We start from the raw sequence: 20,034 nt of genomic DNA, 5'->3' as shown, positions 1-20,034 counted from the left end.
CTGCAGGTGAAGAATGAGTCAGACAGTGAAATTATACAATTTTAATTTTGATTAGTGGTTTCTGAGATCAAAAAAGAAACATTTTGGATACACTGCACATACTTGAATTTCCTAAAACTTCTTCATGTGAGTCAGAGAACACTGTAATTCTCAGCAGAGACCAACTATATCACTGAAGCATTTTCTTTCTCTGTAATAGAATCATAGTGAAATTTAAATGATTCCTCAAGTTCAAATCCTTCCTGTGAAGTCAGTAGAATTTTAGCCAGGAAATAATTTAGGTTCAAATCTTCTGTTTCCAAGAAGACCCAGATATGGGGTCTTCACGTGATGCCTGGTGGCCAGTACCTCCATGTGGTACTTTGGGGTGCCTTTCTTTGCTTCCATACCCCCTTTGCAGACAATAGTAGTGGAGAAGAGAGGGAAGGGGAGTACGTCAGATGGTCCCAGAAGGCTTCCAATGTTTCTGGCAACTTCTGACTTAGAAAGTTAGTAAGTTCTGGCTGAGACAGTTGATTTGAGCTGAAAAAGGCTTTTTATTTTAAACTTTCTATTTAGAGCCATAGACCAGCTTGCTGCTCTGATGATCCAAGCAAGTATTCTTCCTTTCTAACCAGAGTTGCATAAAGAGAATTAAATATCCATGGGTCAGATGTCACACTGGAAACATGGTTATGATTTAGAAAGAAAGGCAACTTTTTCTCAAAGAAAAAGTGTCAGACATTTTGACTGTTGTTCTTTATTTATCAGTAAGTATTTATAAGTTATGATGTAAAACCATAAAATATTTGCTTTCCTTTTCCACTGTCAATTTGATTTTTCCATCAGTACTGAGTGTTTTTCATTTTTTCCCACTTTTTCCCTTTTTTTTTTACACTAATAGGATTGTCAGGTCTTGATGCATCAACTGAGATGTGCTCTTACCACACGGTTGAGCTTTAATTCAGCTGGAAGTATTATAGGATTCTTCAATTTAAATTACCCTTTCTACCCTGGCATTTTCAAAACGCAAAATCTTCTCCTCTTTGCTTCTTCTTGAATTAGACAGACATCCTGAGTGGTTGCAAAACTGCTCCAGCTTTGTAACTGAAACAGCGAAATGTCTTGAGAGGGGAACATATGGATATCTGAGCACCATTTCTTCTGTTCCCCAGACCGGCTCGCTCCAGCCATGGTGAACCTGAGCAATACGGCAGATGAATTGGTTTGGAGCTGTGAAGCCATCACTACACTGAAAGTTGACAGCCCAATCTGAGGACCCTGGGTAAATATGAAAGGGAATTGTTGCTGAAATAGGAAGGCTGTTGTGAGGGTCCCTAGAGATCCATCAGGATTGTATGAAGAGTGTGAAACTGCTTGTCTGAGTCAGTGACCCCGAGTTATGCGGGGTAATACTAACTGTTGTTACCGAGCAAAATTAGCAGGCATAAAAGCAAAATACATTCACTTAAACATACTTGAGCCAGGGATCAGATCATATTAATAGAGATGTTGTTAAATAGTATGTTAAGAGCTCGCTAATAAAGACACAGAAATGAAACAGTCAGAAAAATATCTAGCTTCAGATGAAATGGAAGATCTTAAAGAGCCTATAAGGAAGCAATAAACTCTTATGGATTTAGTATGCTGAGATGGTGGTTCATCATATCCAGGGACAATAAAATGTGGTGAAACTCCATTAACTTCAGAAGAGTCACATTTCCTTCTACCAGGTCTGAATTTAGTCCGCTGTGTCCTATAACAAATAGTCATAAAAGCCTGCACAGTGTGTGTGTGTCTGTAACAGCTATATTGGCCTTGGTGGGTCTGGGGGAAGCCTGAAGACCACAGCATTCACTCTGTCAGTCTGGCATCAGCCTGCTTAGAAAGCTCACCTGGCTTTGCAGCTGGAGATTTCGGGACCCTTTTAGGAAACCTCTTAAGTGGGTGGGAAGAAATTTGTCCTTAAGCCTCATTTCAGGGTGCTTCCCGTGCAGCAGTGAAGATTTTTTTAGTGACTATTCATCAGGAAATACCCAAGAAGTATTTAAGGAAGAAAAAGCTCATATTTTTCATTAGAACCTTGCCTTGTTGTCCATGGTAGGGATCTGCTTCTCAATTGACAATGTTAGTGTGAAGCTTAGTTCCTTGGCAATTATAGCAAAAATTAAGTTAGAGTAACACAGGCTGCCTTTTTCTACATCAGGCAGCACAAGAGAGTGCAACTAACTTTTCCTATCAAGAAGGAAGTTATCAGTCCAGAATCTGCCACTTCAGGAATGGGATTTCTAACCCGATCAGTGAAATCTAATGTATAGAAATGCTCAATGCAAGCCCAAGAGCACCTGCTTTAGAGTGAGCAGCACATCACAAACGTGCTCTATGCTCTCCATTACCCCCTTGTTTGTACTGGATTCATGGAAGTATAAAGCAGGAGTGGACCAGACTGGAGACACATCAAGGTCAGTACCCTGTGGCCAACTCTGAATGCTTATGAGAAATGATAGGAACAGGGCAAGATTATACTCTTTTCCCAAGTTCCTTCTGACAAGATCCAGTCTAATTTATGCCTACTCAGCACTAAAAGGCAATGGGTCTCCTCAATTACATGAATGTTATCATACAATAACCCATATTAACACTATCAAGATCTGGGATGAAGGCAACACTTGGGGGCATTACATTCTCAAATCTGGCATGTGCCCTCCCGAAGGTGACTGAGATTTAAGTCTGACCTAAGGGTCTGGTACAAAATTGTCTTTCTGCAAATTCTTAACTATGACAATTTTTATTAGAGAAAAGTTAGTCAAAGAAAGAAAAAACAAAGGAAAAAGAAAGAAAGAAGATAGAGAAGAGAAAATAAAAAACAAACTCCTAACTATTCCTATCAGTAGAAAATTTCTAAAATAATATTAAAATGTTAATGTTTTAATATTATTGTGCCATTCTGATGGCATGTCCAGATACTCTGTTGCCTACAGTCCATTAAGGTAAGAGATTAGGATAGAAAACGGATAATGCATGAACTACAAATGCAATACCCGTACTTTAGACAACGAATATAAACTGTCATTAAGATAAACACTCCTAGAATGGAAACCTGGTCAGCCATTTACAGGTTACAATTACACAGATAAAATCATTATGTGTTCTAAAACCACCTGCAATAAAATGTGAAATTAACCCCTGTAAGTAAACGTGTGGAAATAAATAGAACAAAGCACTAGCATAGATACACAAGTTATGTCTTACTGTGTTCCTCTAGTTGCTCCTTTTGCTTTGGAAAAGAAAGGACTGAAGCATCCCAGTTAGACAGCACTAATTTACCCTTTGCTCATCTGAAGTGTTTATCATGGATTGTAACCTACTTCCCAAGGAGTTCACAATTTTGAATCTGCTACCACTGTTGGCAATAGCGACTTGTTGAGCCTAGCAGCGAACACCCTGGAGGACTCATTTCCCTGAGCAATTACCGACCTGGATATTGCAACTGTAGCGACAGTTTCTAGGTTTATCCGATCCAAGCAAAACAGGTAGTTTGAAGACCATTCACAACTGAAATCTTACAGGGGCTTTTTGATAAAGATTTTCACGTTAAATCAAAAAAAAAAAAAAAAAAAAAAGCACACCACAACACGAAAGGGATGAATGTATAACACAGTTTCTGAAATAGTATCTTTAGGATATTACAATAAATTATAATTTGCCAAGTCAAGTTCTGCTTCCCAAGAAAAATTCAGAGATGCCTCCCTTTCTTATCTTTTCCTTATCATCAGTGATATCCTTCCTGCAATGAGCCTCAAATATACCATTCCTTTTCTACGCATTGGTTACTCACGTCCAAACTCCTCCTGACCCTACCACCACAGGTATTTTCTCAAACCTCCAGCTAACTGAAAGAAAAATAATCAAGGATGAAGGAAGTTAAAGGTTAAAGTATAAGACTTCACAATACTTTCATGAACAAAGATTAAAGATAAATAAGCAAAATATACATGCTAGGAATTTTACTGTGCTCACTTATTTATTTATGTTTTTAAAAAGTCACCAAAAATGCTATAAAATGGTTTTTTTGCACTAAAGCAAATACTGGAATGTGGCCAGGCCATGGGTCCCTCCATCTGAGCACCATGCTCTGCTGCCTGCACAGTGATAGTGTCCACAGTTAATTAGTGTCATTGTGATTCATCCTGTCACCCTCATCAGACAGCCTCAGCTATACAACCAAAAAATGATGTATTTATCAGGAGTGAAAGTGGAAGTATTGCAGCTGTATTTGTACAGTTTGGGTACAGGACTACCAAAAAATCTGGCAACAAATTGTGAAAATAGATGTATTTTCTCTTTTCTTTCCCTAAACACCTTACATTTGCCTTCCTGTTGACATTCAATGATTTGAGATCGCAGCTGCACGGAGCATCAGGTGAGTCCCTTTGTCTGGCTCCAGTGCTTAATACACATCCACAGAAGATTTTGGCTTTTATAATATTATGTGTGTCATGTGTCACAGCAAGTTCAGTGTCTCACATAGTCCATTAATTGCACAGGAACCAGCGTGTCCTCAGCCAGCATTATGTAACTAGAACAAAGCATTTTGCCAAGACAAGTGCCACTCCAAAGGCACTTTGCCCTACGCCAAAATGGTGCCCGAGGTGGCATTCCCTCCCCTCCCATTTATCTCTCCCTCTACAATGTTATTTTCTCCAAGAAGAGAAACCTGTCCTTTTATGAAGTCCACATTAAACCTTGAATTGTGACTGTAAACTAAGATAAAATTCTCCTGAGTAAAAAATCAATTATTCTTGGGGATTAATTAAAGAAGGTTCATGTTTCTATGTATTAGCAGTTGCCTGCAGTGACCTATTCAAACCTTCATACATAATATATTTCTGCTAAAACACAATGTGACTAGAAATATAAATCTTGTGACGTTTAAATACTTCTAAGGTCACGGAGCAATTATTGAAAAATTGTGAGAGGAAGTCTTGGCTATTCTACAAAAGTGTAGTGAAAATCACCCAAAATAGTAGAAAAATTACAGACATATGTTTCAGTTTACAAGAACCACTGAAAAACATTGAGAAATGCTCTGGACCTGGAACATACTTCTGTTTAAGTCACCCATTTTCTAATGAGGAGACACCAATGCAGCAGGATACACAAACCCACCAAACAGTTCCAAATTTCACATGTAGCCTGTGAAAAGTTAGTTAATTGTGCTTGCCCACAGAGTATTTGGGTGATGAGAAAAGAACTCTACATTGGTTATGTAGAAACATTAAGAAAAAGTGATAGGAATGGGATACTTTGATTGCTCCAGTCCTGATTAGTCCAGGGAAGTTTTGCATATTTGGATGCTGCTCTTCAAGATATGACATTGTACGACTTCACTCACATTTTTGCTAGAGAAAAAAACCCCACATCTTTTACATCTTTGTTTAAAGTAAGCATAATATTTCCTGGATTTATGCATTTCTCATATAGCATTAAGGAACAATTTTGGCTCTTGATCAATTTTTCATGAAAGCATATACATTTAAGTATTTATACACGTTATGAGCTCTGTGAAAAAAATCAAAGACAGAAGTAACACTAATGGGAAATTTAGGGTTAATCTAATTAGTTAAGACAACTGTGTAATCTCTCCCCATACTGATTTTCAAGTGAATGTTCCTTAAAATATAAGAAAATCAAAATTTATAAAAGGAAGCAGTCTTTCACACTCTGTGATTAATCCACAGACCTTTTTACCACAGGAAGTTGCTGAGGACACAAATTGAACAAGAGGCAGGAAAAGGGCTGGATGCTTAGATGGATGTTGAAAGTCATTAATGTCCTTGAAACTGTACAGAAAAGATACTATAAACCTTGCCATGCCATTGAAGCCAAACCTCTAACTATTAGAAGACAAGGTAAACCCTAGAGAAATAAAAGGGTAAGTTTCTCAGTCTGCTATCAAAAGGTTGGATTTCTGGCCATCACCCTGGACTAGATACGGGGTTTCTTACAAGTCCTGTTGGCACATGTAGGTACCAACTGAGGACAATCCTAGAGACTGCTGCATCTCAGAGGATGAAGATGCCATACCAGGTGTCGAGGTGAGGCCAGGGCACACCGCTGGCGTCCAGCGTCCACGCTTCAGACTGGCAAAGCTACTCTGGAGGTGGGTGGATGGGTGATATGACTAAACTGCTTTGTCTCAGTTATGTGACAGATTTACACTTCTTTTTGGAGGGAGAATAACTAATTTCTCAAATGAGATCAGCTGATTTGGGGCTGATTTGACCACTTCTGTAGGAAGCACCAACACAAGAGTGAGAAATGCTCCATCTGTGAGGTCTGGCTTTTGTCCAAGATTCCCTCCCCGATCTTTTACTTGCACTTGGGCAGTGAGTCAGTCAGCTATAGAAAGACTCCATGACCTTCAAGGATGATTAAAGTGTATGAGAATGCATTCAGCCTATTAAGGATAAGGTTTGTTAATGCCTGTCTTCAAGAGGCACAGTTTGATTTCTATCAGTCCTATGTTTTGAATTAATCTCTGGGCTTGCAGTCTGCCAGAAAAGATAAGGGTCAGCTCTTTCAGTGTCATTTGACACCATTGTGTCACAAGGTAATGTGGATTTACAGATCACATTTAATGAGAAAACACAGAATAGTCTTCTATCTTTCTTCTGAAGGAAATCTCAGAAGGTAGGTGTGGTGATGCAATCCTCACCCCCTGGGCAGCTTGGTGCTAAGTGTGATTCCACCCATCTTCCCCAGGATGTGTGTCCACCTGGAGAGATAAGGACTGCTAATGGCAGTGAATCAGAACGTTAATGACCCTGGCTCCTGCCCCTCCCTCGGAAATGGGCATCACAGTCCATCATGTCCTAACGGTCTGGCACACCTGTACCGGTGATGTGATCAAATGAGAACAATAACAGTTGCACCTTCATCAAATTCTTGTGCAACTGCTGGAAGATACCAGAGTAGTTCATTGTTCAAGCTGGGCCTGAGCAAAAACAAATGGCAAAAGTCAGTTATCTTGGACCCTATAAATTGTGATTCCAAGTGAGACCCTTTGAGCTTTCCTGGATTGAAGTGGGCCTGTAATCAGCAACTCCCCTGAGCTGGGATGCCTCTCAGGTATCAAAACCTTAAGGTGTCATCTGCTGTCAGAGCTGACCAAAGGCCAGGGTGAAGTCAACCCACTGAGTCTCAGTTATTGCCCATGGAGGAATGCCAAGGCATCGTATTTGCTCTAAACTCGAGGAGGGAACTTTGAGTTAGCTTTTCTTACTCTTTCTCTGCCTATTGGTGTGTGGGTATATAACTTATTTTATTGGATACAAATATTTTGTCATGTGTGTCTATGTGTTTGCATGTTATTGTCTTTGTGTATGTGTGCACATATATATACGTATTAAGATATCATATAGTAAGTTAGAGTGAATCTTGTCATCTTAGAATCTGTAGATAAGTCGCTATTTTAATTACAACATTTTCCTGAATTATCTTGGATGTATTTAAATTGGTTAATGATCAAGTACTATTAGCTATTAATAAATTTTGGTTTGTTGTTAAATCATCACCGTGCTAATATGTTCATCTGTGACAGTAGGCTGTTTAATTCTCCTGGCTTTTGAGTTCTGTGGGTCATTCCTGTACCACAGTGTGATGTAGCTAATGGGGAGACAGTCTGAGAGTGTGGCTTAGAGTGTCCTCTCAGTGCTCACTGTACTCATTTCCCTTTACATCTTTCTTATGGTATCATTAATGCATTAATAGTGCATTTTATATTTGGAAGTCAGAAAGTACGTACTATTCCTTTTACAGAAAGTATGTATTATTCCTTTTTTAAAAATCTGTCACAACAATACTACAACTATGTTAAAGAGTACTAAGATGGGAACATCTGCTGTTACCAAAAATCAATTACTAGTAGGGATGAGAGGCTGAAATTTTGCTGTGTCTCTGGCCTTAGCAAGTCTGCCTCAGTTAATCTGCCTCAGTTCTCTGTCTATAAAATGGGGACAATAGTATTTGATTGTTTCACAGGATTTTACATATTTTGGTGAGAAGATGGGGGCAGATAGGTAGGAAGGAACTCTTCAACTTCTTTCACTGATAATTTTAACATTGCCAACAGAAGTTAATTCCTGTCTTTTTTTAATTTGGTGCTGTCCTGGGTTGAGTGAGTGGTGGAGTTTTTTGGTGGCAGGGGAGGGGGCTATCGGGGCGCCCCCCTGTGAGAAGCTTCTCGAAGCTCCCCCAGCTCCACGTCAGCTCCACTTCTGTTTGGCTCAATTTCCCAATCAGCTGCGCCTCTGCAATAACATATTTAAGAAGGGACGTGGTGACGGGCAGTGGGACTGGTGAGGAGGAGTTGCTGCAGCTGCGTGAACACCAAGGTCAGTGGAGGAACGGAGGAAGAAAGGAGGGGGGAGGTGTGCCGGAGCAGAGACCCCCCTGTATCCTGTGGTGAGACGGCAGGACGGCCCCCCCCTGCCACCCATGAAGATCTACGGTGGAGCAGACATTGATTTATGGCCTGTGTTTTTCGCCTGGATGATCAAGGTTCTGTGCCCAAAGAAGGCCGGGGTCTCATGGGAAAAGGCATCCCCGCTGCTGTAATTCAGCGCTGGGAGGATTGCAGCATGCGGGGGTGTCCCACGCTGGAGCAGCTCGGGAAGGGCTGCAGCTGTGGGAGGGAATCCAGTTGGAGGAAGTTAGTGACCCATGACGGAGCAGTGTGGGGAACGCTGCGGACCATGGGAGGAATTCAAGTCGGAGAAAGTTTGTGGAGGACTGTCTCCTGTGAGAGGGGGATCACGATGGAGCAGGAGGAACAAGTTCCGGACACTCCCCTCACCGAAGATGAAGGAAGTGGCAGAGCTGACTGCACCCCCCATTCCCTGCCCCTGCGCCACTGGGGGAGGAGGTAGAGATATCGGGAGCAGAACTGAGCCCGGGAAGAAGCGAGGGGTGGGGGGAAGGTGTTCTCAAGATGTGGCAATGCTTCTCACTGTCCTACTCGGTTATGTGTTGTTAGTGTCTGTAATAAATGTATGTTCTTTTTTTCTTCCCCTAACGAGTCTGCCTTTTGCTCGTGATCATAAAAGGGGGATTTTTCCCCATCCCAGTCCTATCTTGAACCCCAAGCCTGGCCCTCTGTCCCTTCTCATTGCCGGAGGGGAAGGGAGAGAGAGCTGCTGCATTGTGGTTGGCTGCCAACCAGGCCTAAACCACAACAGGTGCTGCAAGGACTGGGATTTACTTCATCATGAAGTATTTCAGTTTTCTTAAAATAATAGCTGAAGTTCATTTCAAAGTTCTGATTGTTTTCTAAGCTTTTTCCTTCTTCCATCCACCTCTCCCTGCCCTCCTCCCTTATGGTAGACAGTTGAAAAGGACAAGATGATGGAAAAGCACAAGACAGTACAGAGAGGTAGAAACACAAGGAGAGCTGGAATTGCTCAGCTGAACACCATTTCAACCTTTTTGTTCTTTGAGAGGCATGTATAACGAGCTCCATAAAATTGTCTTATCTGTCCTTATTCAATATTAGCAAAAAAATTATTCCTTCCATTACAGAAAAATGCATGGGGATATTATGTCCGGTACAACTTTTATGCACAGCATGATTGTACCAGTCACATCCTATTTCATCATCCCAAAGCCAGCTGTAATCCTCAGAGCAAACAGACCCTTTTGAGTCTGTTCAGCACAGTGCTTTATAATATGCTTGTTTTTTCTGTCCAATTATTAAATCTCTAGGTACAGCCAGCGTAAAGCTCTAAATACCAGAAAACCAGTATTGTTTCTCCTTCTCCTTTTGTAAAACCCTCATTTCAGCTAGTTTTACATTTCAAACAATTCTTAGTTACTGAAGTTTAAATTCCCATTAGAACTTTGTAAAATGGCCCTCAATACATCAAAATGCCTTCCAGAAAAATGACAGACATTAAAAACCATCCCAAAATTGTCCTTTTCTCTTTATCTTCAGAATTTTAAATTTAGTTTGTAGCAGAAACATATATATACATATATATATATATGTATGTATGTAACCTTAGAAACTAATGGAAGAACAAAACGAGCAACCTAAGACAAATACAGCAACTTCTACATATTTCAGGAACTGATGTGGCCAAAAGACTCCCACTAACATACTCTCTTTAGTAACCCTTCTCTTTGCTTTGAAAATCAAAATAAGATTTCAGTACTGCTGACGTTCTGGCCTTCTCGTGCATTTATTTTCAGAGACAATTTTCACTGGTAGTTTCAGATGAGAAAAATCTGCCTGAACATGCACAATAGGAATGTTGTAGAAAGAAGCAAAAGCTTTCCCTTTTTTCACATAATCATAGTTCTCTGTGGTTCCTGGGGACATGAAGAAGAAAATTACAAATACATATGGAAAAAAGAAAAAAAAAAGTCTTAAAATACATTTGGCTCATCTGGAATTGAGTTATTTACATGAAAGACTGTTCTTGTGAGATTCCTGAATACAGCTTGTGTCTCAGGACATTCTGGATTATTTGTCCAACACATCAAAGACTTTGAAAGTAAGAAGCAATCCTTACACCTCAGCTCTTGAGAGATCAGGATCTCTTTTTTTCAGGAAACGAATGTCCAACAACAAGAGCTCTTTAGTGTGATGCAATTCACAGTATGTTTTGGGTCTTTATCTGCTTTCAGCTTTTTAGCCCCCCTAAGGTTTGTTTATAGCCATTGTCATTACCACAGTCACAAATTATTGGAATAAAGCTTGTATCACTGCCTTTTCCCTATCTACTCTAGCATTCCAAATCCTCATGAACCGAGTGCAGACAATACAAGGTGCCCTTTTAATTTCTGCCTTGCATTACTTTTACTATTCTGAACTTGAAACAAAGCTAAGCAAAATCAAGCAACATCATTGGGGACCTGTATTTTTTTCTTAGACAAAACTTGCATTACTTTGGGTTTTATCCTGTCATGGATTCATATGACTGGACATGTCCCTTTGTCTCAAGCCATCAATGATCGGGTGTGAATTCTATAAGCTCAGAAACAAGAAAGCAGGTGAAGACAATCTCATGACTTTGGCAACTGTATCAGGATCTTTGACCACCTGCTAATACTGAATATATTTCAGAGGTTATGAGGTACAAATTCCCTCTCTCCTGAGCAGCTGGGCAGACGAAGGATTTTCTTCTTCTGTCTAGTACTGAACAGAGAAGACACAGATTAAGGGAAAACACTAACATCAAATCTTCAAGGATTTAAGGAGAGTTTCACCTCAATGATTCTTGTTAATGCTAATCATGATATTGTATTTTCACCAGCAGCTCAATATTTGGGTTTCTGGCTTTGGAAATGAGATACATACACTGTCCCAATGTCCTCACATAGGACAAGTTTTCTGACTCAACCATTTGGGAAAAAGTTTTAGAAAATGGCTTTCAGGCTAATTTGTGAGACTTTTCTTTTGAGATGACCTCCAGTTGTGAGGTCAAAGATGAAGGAGCTGTGCTGCCTTGTATTATGGGATATTAGTGCTCTAAAATGACTGGGAGACAGAGCCCAATTCATGGATCCTCAATTTCTGTCTTTTATGTTTAGGATCAGAAGAGCATTTTGTGCACATTTTTTTAAACAGGCAACACAGCTGTCAAAGCTAACCTCAGATGTTTAGAATGAAAAAAATGCATTTCTTCCCCTTTTATACTCAGAATTGATCACCCTTAAAAGAGAATATTAAAAAATGTTTGCTTGCGGTTCTCTCATTCTCAACATACCCAAAAGCAAAAATTCATAATCCTTTCAGTGAGAAATACTAATAGCAAATTTGGTGAGTGAGGTTTCCCTTTCCTTTTTTTTTTTTTTTTTCTTTCTTTTTAATAATATTCTTTAAACATAAAAGAAGCAATCTTCCAGATTTCCCCGAGTGACCACAAACAGTGGCATTTGTGTTTGAGAGATACTGCTCCTCTGTACAAATACCATGAGTGGACCTTTATGCACATCTGCTTCTTTCTTGCATCCTGGAAACCTGGGAGATTCCTGGTGGTTCTGTAGCTGCTGCTCTGTGCAGGCAGGAAGAGTCACCTGAGAAGAACTACTCAACTTTTCAGAAACTGACTGTATGGCTCTGATCCAGAGCAACATCTGTGTTATACCTGTCATATCAAAACAGAAGTCCCTCAGATGATGGCAAGAGGGCTCACAAAAAACTCCCAAGACACGTATCTTATTCCCTAGAAAAGAGACACAGTGGTAGCAGCTATGACTGCTAATAAAAGGCTGTATGGCTTCTATCTCAGTTGGTATATAGCTAAAATTTAGAGCCTACATTTATCAGTGGAGGTGTGTCTGCTTAAACAAGTTCAGAAGTTAAGTGTAAAAGCAAAACAAAATAAAAAGCTACAAAGCCTCAGAAAAAGTGGAGGAACATGATTGAATTTTCTATATTTATATGTTCTACTGGTTTTGACAGTATCATGCAGAGAAAGACAGGAATTTCATTGGCGACTGTGGCTACTGTTGTCTGTTTTTTATATGCCATCTCTAATGGGAGCAACTGTTTTTTAGCTTATTTTGAGAAAATACCTCAATGATCTAACATTTAGAAGGTCTTGTTCCTTTTAGCTGTGATAAGACAGAAATCTGTTTTGCAAAGGGTCGTAACCAGCAAATGCTTCTGGGAAGAAAATACACTGACATTACCCCACTGCACTCAGCTAAATACAGAAGTGCCAGGCCTGCACAACTACTGGTCAGTGCACAGGAGCAAACTCAGTGGATCCCATCAGTGCCAGACTAAACACGCACTATACTCTCTATGATGCAGATGTGACTTTACCAGAGAGCTTGGAAGAGCTTTATTTCCTGCACCACCCTCACTCGCCACTTCCCTGCTGTGTTTTCCCTTCTCTCCATGCAGTGCTGGCAAATCACTTATCTTGGACTGCTCTTCTGTCCCATCTCTCACTCCTCCAAAGCCAGGGGAGCCACAATGTTGTGCAGCAGTCTGAATGCATGTATTCTATCCATTCACCCCTCTCTCGTCAGCCCTGCACAGCAGAGTCCCTATCATACAACTAAACATGAGAGTGTAGTCCCACGACATGACCCAACAGGATGGCATGACACAGCCCCATTTCCACCATAACATTGCTATCGTGGCTTTGCATACAGCAGCAGTGAGTTCAGCTTCACCAGAACAAGACAGATCAGTTGTGCAAGAGCAATACAATTGCTCTATGTATGTGCTCACAGGATTTCTGGACATCCAGAAACCATCATTAGTACTTGACCAAAGCAGCAGGGATCATGTTACCTCAATGAAAAATGTGGTAGGTTACCACTACCATGGTGGCTGATTGCCAAGGTCATTAAGGTTGGCAGGGCTCATCCTCAATCTGTTCGCTAATCCCTCCCCTGCCTTTTTTCTGAGTTAGAACTCAAACCAACAAACTCGTCTTCCCAGCTTCGTCATTAGATTATTTCTATAGTAGTGGAGGAACGCTTATTTCACTAGCCAAAACAAATCTAAACAAAAATAATGGGTGATAAAATGGAACAATCCCACACTGGGATGAACAAGGAAACATAAGATTAACTAAATGGCTTTTGCAGCTTCTAATTTCTATGATCTTTCTCCCATTAAGTAAAGCATTCCCAGAAAACCTTCCAGAAATTTCATAATTCACAGAATCATAGAATAATAGAATGGTTTGGGTTGGAGGGACCTTAAAGATCATCTAGTTCCAACCCTCCTGCCATAGTCAGGGATGCCTTCCACTAGACCAGGTTGCTCAATCAAACCTGGCCTTAATTAAATGACTGGAGGGAAAAGAGGAAAATAAAATTTAAAAAAATAATCAAAATTACCATTTACTAAATAAATCTAAATGTTTTAAGCAAAGCAATCAGCAAGAGGAAGGTAGACATTCTTAAATATTCTCTGTCACTGTAGCAAAAAGGTTTTCAAAATGTGATTTTTTTTTCAGTTGTGATTTTTCCACAAATTAGTACTGCAGAACATGAGAGAAAGAAAATCAGTGAAGCTGAACGTCATAGCCAAGAACCCTTTTCCCCCTCAATTCTTCATCTACCTCTTGTCACAGTATACAGGAATAAATGAGGGACAATTCTTTGTTCAACTCCATAAAAGTATGCTTCATATTTGCCACGTTAGACGAAACCTACTCAGTAAAATTTGTTTCCATCTACACACAAGCCAGTTTACCCTCTCATCAACACAGCCTGTCTTATTTAACAGACCTATGTTTGTCTCTCAATAATGTTCTGTTATCTTTCACTTTTCTGACAGCTGATCAGCCTCTGCTGCCCGGTTCACATTCACATGCACGACTTCAGGCAGCTCATTTTCATCTGCCTTAATCAGGGATGTTTGTAAGCCTGCTGAGAGGAAAGAAAATCCCATTTATTCACCGCCAGCTATTCCTGCTGGTACGCAAGCAGTCCCAGACCTCCTGAGGTGCGTTCCCCTGGGAGAACACCACCGGTGGGCTGTGGCTCTTCCTGTGCCCTGCTAGAGCAGGAATGTACAAAAGGGACACTTTCATGGTCATTGCGGATCTGTGCAAACAGGTGCATAAAGTAATGTTATGCAAGTAAGGGAAAGAGCAGGACCTGTGCTCAACAAGAGCTCACTAGCCCCACAAAGATTGAAGCAGCTCCTGATGAATTACCTGGTATGCATTACCTGAGTGGTACTTGAGATAGCTGCAACTTCAGTCTAACCAACTTCATGAGTTTGTAATAGATGGTATTGTTGTTATTTGTATTAACATATTCTGGTTAACCATGTGGTAATTTTATTTATTCCCTTACTATTGCATACATTCTATTTCCTGGGTCAGGTCTTTTTTGTCAGGCAGGTATATCATGGTCCAGTATGGTGCCTCCTCTGTTAAACAGACAATTGCTTGTATTCTTCCTAAACAATTTCAAAGACACAGTGAAGGTTTATGTCATGATGGATGACAGGGAGAGCAAAGATGCAAGGAGAAGGAGCACTTTAGTAATAAATAATAATTCTCAGTTTACATTTGTAGCTCTTTTCACATGGGTACACCAAAGGATCTAACAATCGGGATTAAGTATTTTCACTAGGTCTGAAGAAACAGAAGTACACTGTGGCAAAATGCTTATTTTACAAACATGAAGAAGGTACGTAATGTCAACACTGTAAGTAAAAACAAAGATTTGGACATCCAAGACATAATTCTGACCCACATCCCTCACTATCTCATTTTTCAGGTTTTGGGGTTATTCTTTATATTTTACATTGGAAAATGTTTTTTGTTGTAACCAAAGGTCCAAAATTTTAAGGCTTATATAGATTTTAAAGTACAGAATCAGAGGACTTCCCATATATCATTTACAAAGATCTATGAATCTAAGTTCTTTGTATATACTTCATCTTGAGTTATTTTTATGTACTTCATCTTGTATGTTCTTTTCTGTTTGAGGCTTGTATTATATGCCATTCAGATTTTTCCATTTTATTAAGAACATTTTTTGTAGTTAATTTACATCATATTACATAACTAATATGCAAAAGACAAGACAAGCATTTGTATTATTTGCATAAGCTGAATAAAATGGGAACTTTGTCATATCAGCTGAATGGTGTCTTTTTTTACCGAATATAATTTGAAAACATATTTAGGACTCATCCACCTTTTAAAGTTAGACTGTGATAAGAGATTCAAAACTGTAATCTTGCATCTAAGTGTGAAATTCTTAAATTTCATTGTAATTCTGTATCCTGTGTCTTCTCGTCTGTCTTCTGCACTAACAGTTCATATTTATATTAGACAGATCATAGAGCAGCTCTCAAATGAGAAAAATGCATTTGAAAAAATATTTTGCAAAACACAATGAATAAATAATAATTTCTTTCCATTTTGTAGGAGTCCAAATAGACTTAATTTTCTACTTGAACAACCAATTTGCAATTTATGTAAGTCAAAAATATGAATCTTCATTCAGGGACTCAAACCTTTTTAATTTAATTTTTAATATTTTTGAGATGATTTAGTAAAAGAAAGTAGAATATACACCTACATAAGAAAGCTGACAATTTTTGTAATTTAAAGATGTTTTTCACAAAACTTTTGTGCAAGAAAGAAGTTGCTAGTTGACAGTCTCTATATCCTTACAGAAGATGACTATTTGGATATATCATATCCTTAATATATTTATGCATACCTGTTTATGAAAACTTCAAGTACAGTAGAACACATGTAGACCTTAAATTATTAGTAGAACACGTGGTTGTTTACTTTAGACTGAAGAAGTATTATGTCTGGATGTAAAGAGAAGCAGCAGTGTCATTCTTGGTTCAGAGCTGAAATAATGGGAAGGTAGAGATCAGAGCTGGTACTAAGAAGCAATAACAGACTGGCTCAGAAACTTGGAAAAGCAGAAAGAGAACTGGGAATTCAGATTTAATGTTATCTTCCCCAGTGGGAATTCAACAATCATCTTTTCCTCCAACATTCAAATTTCATTAAATAAACATGATGAAAGGGATAATTTCACACTATTAGTGGTATTTGAACTTCTGTAGTGCTGTTAATTTTGTCTTTCTGGATATGAGTTCCCTCTCTATAAAAAGGTTGCAAATCAGGGTTTCCTAAAGAGCCTCATAATGAATATGACCTCAGGCTGGGGCTGCCCAACTATCCACAGTGCAAACCCAGTTGTGGGCTGCTTTGAATTCGGAAAACAGTGACCAGGACAGTGCTACCCCAGCCTAAGGCTCTTGTCTCACATATCCTGCAGATCTGGAAAAGATAGTCTGCCCATGACAGATCCAACTTGTAAATATTCTGCTGAGTGTGGCCACAATTAAATAGCCCCTCTAGGAGAGACAGAGAAATACTTTGTGAGCTACAAATATGCTCTGGACCTCTAGGAATGCCTGCTGCACCGCCTTCAAATCCAGAGAGTGCTGACATCTAGACATTCCCCATTTATGAAAACCCAAAGTGTTTCCTCATAAAGAAAACTGCAAAGTTTGTGAAAAGACTAGAAATAGAAAAATAGACATTATGTTTCTGCAAAGGAGGCTAATTTTTATGCTTTTAGATAACCATATCAATACTGTAATGGGAAAAAAAAAGTCTACGTGCACTGCTGCAAAGGCTAAAGGAAGAAAAACCATCAGTGGATACCTAGGGCCAGTAGACATAAGTATTTTTTGTTTAAATATCAAAAGGGATACACACTGAGATGGCAAAATTTTAACAATTATAGAAAAAGAAAGGAACCACCTCTAGGGATTTTTTGAGGGTTAAGCAATCAAGGGATAATAGTAATGTGATGTATATTGTATATATTCCATTCCAAAAGTAAACACGTTGGATGAGGAAAGAGCAAGTAGAAGGGCAGATCTGTAAATATGTTGAAACAGATTACCTCTTTCAGAAAGTTGCTCCTAGCTCTGTGCTAGTCAACATCCTTGTTTGAGGTCTGTTGAGCCACATAAAGTCATACAGAAGCTTGAAGATATCACAGAAGATTGGAGGTAACTCAGAAGCAGGGAACACAGGATAAGCAATAAGGTAGGTCAGATGCACCAGGTGATTCAGGTGAAGTTCACCTGAACATCATGTACTGAACATGGCTAAACTTAAGACGATACAAATATTGTAAAAACATATGCCGTTCACCTGAAAATAAATATACTTTTAAAAGGAGTGACTCAGAAAGTGAGTCAAGGTTCATATCTGATAACCAAGTGAACAGATACTCCCAGGACAACATACAGGCTCAGGTTATGTGAATACAATCCCTACTCAACCTCTGAACTGACTGGAAGCTGTATAGGCACGTCAGAGAGGTGTTAAAATTCAGTTATTGTATCTTGGTAATCAACAGAGAGAACTACATGCAGGCTGTCATTTTCTACTGCTTTTCAATTCATTAATGGTTTGCTCATGCTGGTGATCAGGAGCATGGCCATGACCACGACCACACACATTCACAGGCACACAGCTTCCATGGGACATGATTTTGTAACTCTCCAGCTGCTTCTAGTTCTGTAAACACTTATTGACTTTGTTTCTGCTAATGAGCTGAGACTTACCAGGTGACACAAAATACCTGAGGGGCAACCTGCACAGACTGCAATTAACTCTTGGTTCCTGTTTCTGTTATTTAATTAGCAACATCAATTTTGAACACTACACACACTGATCACAGAAAATACAGGCAATTACCAACAGCCATCAAACCTTATTTTCTAAATTACAAGCCAAGGATAAATGATTTTAAAGTACAAAAATAATGTAAGCAAAACATTTTTTATGCTGTGGCTCTGCTGGATAAGCTTAACCGTTCCTCACATTACATGATAATTCTTACTTCTGCCTAGGATCAGCAGACAGATACAACAGCCTAACAAAGACCATTCTCCTCTGCAGAAATCTCAGAATGTGATTTCCTACAGAACAACGTAAAGATGCATAGTGTGCATAGAGAAATGAACTAGAAGTGAGTTAGGCCTTGGGAGCACCATTTACTCTTTTTGCTACTCTATGTAGATGTGTAAGGATGAGGGTAAGGTGTTCCATGGTTGCTCAGGGCTTTAATGTCCCTGTTTTACTTTGCATCCTGTTTCATCTGACTTCAACTAATGGGTGCTTCACAGTCCCTGGTCCAGAGCTTTTAGGCATAGTCCATAAATGCATAACCCTGAGTACTGAAGTGAGTATCTATGACAGAAAAATCTCGCCTTTCAACCTATGGCCATGTAACATAGAAAGCCTATGAGCCAGGTCTATGCCTACAGGACTATAGTGCCTTCTATGTCATCAAAATGAGGAAAACTGAGTTTCTCACAAACCAAAAAATGGGATGTTTAATTTATATATAAGGGAACTCTTTTTACTGTGAGAGTGATCAAATACTGGCACAGGTTGCCCAGAGTGGCTGTGGAGTTTTCATCCTAGGAGAAATCAATAAGAAATTTTCTTATCCTAGGAGAAATCAATAAGAAATATTTCAATAAGAAATCCTTATTGTAAAACCAAATGGAGAAGGATCTGAGCAACGTGCAGGTCTGAGGGACTCTGCTTTGGGCAGGGGGCTGGACTACACAATCACCAGAGACCCCTTCCATTCTAAACCATTCTATGATAAAAAATCAAACACAACATTAAAACTAGCCCGAATCCATGTTTTTGTTTTATGTGTTGTACCTGTACTGCAGACTTACAGCAACTTCTCTCCTAGAACAAAAATTTGGAAGTAACTCTATGTGAGGAAATTACACGGACTTTTTCCAAAGGGAAAAAGTAAAATCAGTAAAGAAAGTTAAAAAAATGTTTCTTTCAGTAAGAAACTCACTGGCTTGCTGTTTAAGTGCTTCATACAGATCACTTTCCCAAAGCTACAGGGTTGACAACAATAAAACAATGAGAAACTTACTTTTGTATCTAATATTAAACAGCTGTGTTTATGAATAAACACAGGACACAGACCTGCCAAGAACCAGAGTGGCATTTTGCAATCATTTTCCAGAGCAGCTGTTATGATTGTTCAAGGAATATGAGTGCTCATATTAACTTCCAGAAAATTATTCACATATTCAGCATTATACTTCATTATTTTGCTGCCTTGCTGCTTATAAGCCTTTTCATTTTATAGAACACTTATAATAGGATCATGGACATTGCATGGTATAAAATGATGGCCCGCATTACTATTCACAAATCTGTTATGCATGTAACACTTTAAGGAGGAAGGCACCTCCTTCATATCACTTTGCAGCATGAAATTTTCTGAAATATGTATTCTATTTCATGCTTAGTTGTGCATAAATTGGCAGAAAATCTTAAAATATCTCTCATGAAATAAAATTAAAACTCTCATGAAATAAAATTAAAACATTACTTATACCATGTCAGCGCTTATATTTTACAACAACAGAAGCACATAGTTCTACTGGTTCTGACCAAATGTCCTGCTCTCCCAGTGTGGTGTCTTGTGCACAGCCGTAAGTAGACATGAAGGGACGAGTACAGACAAGGCAGGCATATGAAATTT

General features: G+C 39.2%; 1 protein-coding gene across 4 annotated transcripts in view; it reads right to left on the bottom strand.

Annotated features, from left to right (window-relative positions):
- Positions 1–20,034, bottom strand: part of PTPRR (protein tyrosine phosphatase receptor type R) — a 154,212-nt gene that overhangs the window by 77,282 nt on the left and 56,896 nt on the right. The window contains exon 2 of one of the 4 annotated variants that reach the window (XM_032999845.2): positions 16,192–16,330. The exons of the other annotated variants lie outside the window; for them this stretch is intronic. The gene's annotated coding sequence lies outside the window, so the exon portion shown is untranslated. The remainder of the gene's footprint in view (positions 1–16,191; positions 16,331–20,034) is intronic. 4 annotated transcript variants of the gene reach the window in all.

Source organism: Tyto alba, unplaced genomic scaffold (genome assembly GCF_018691265.1).
Source record: "Tyto alba isolate M040663 unplaced genomic scaffold, T.alba_DEE_v4.0 Super-Scaffold_2, whole genome shotgun sequence".
NCBI lineage: Eukaryota > Metazoa > Chordata > Aves > Strigiformes > Tytonidae > Tyto > Tyto alba.
This window is presented reverse-complemented; position numbering and strand designations above follow the sequence as displayed.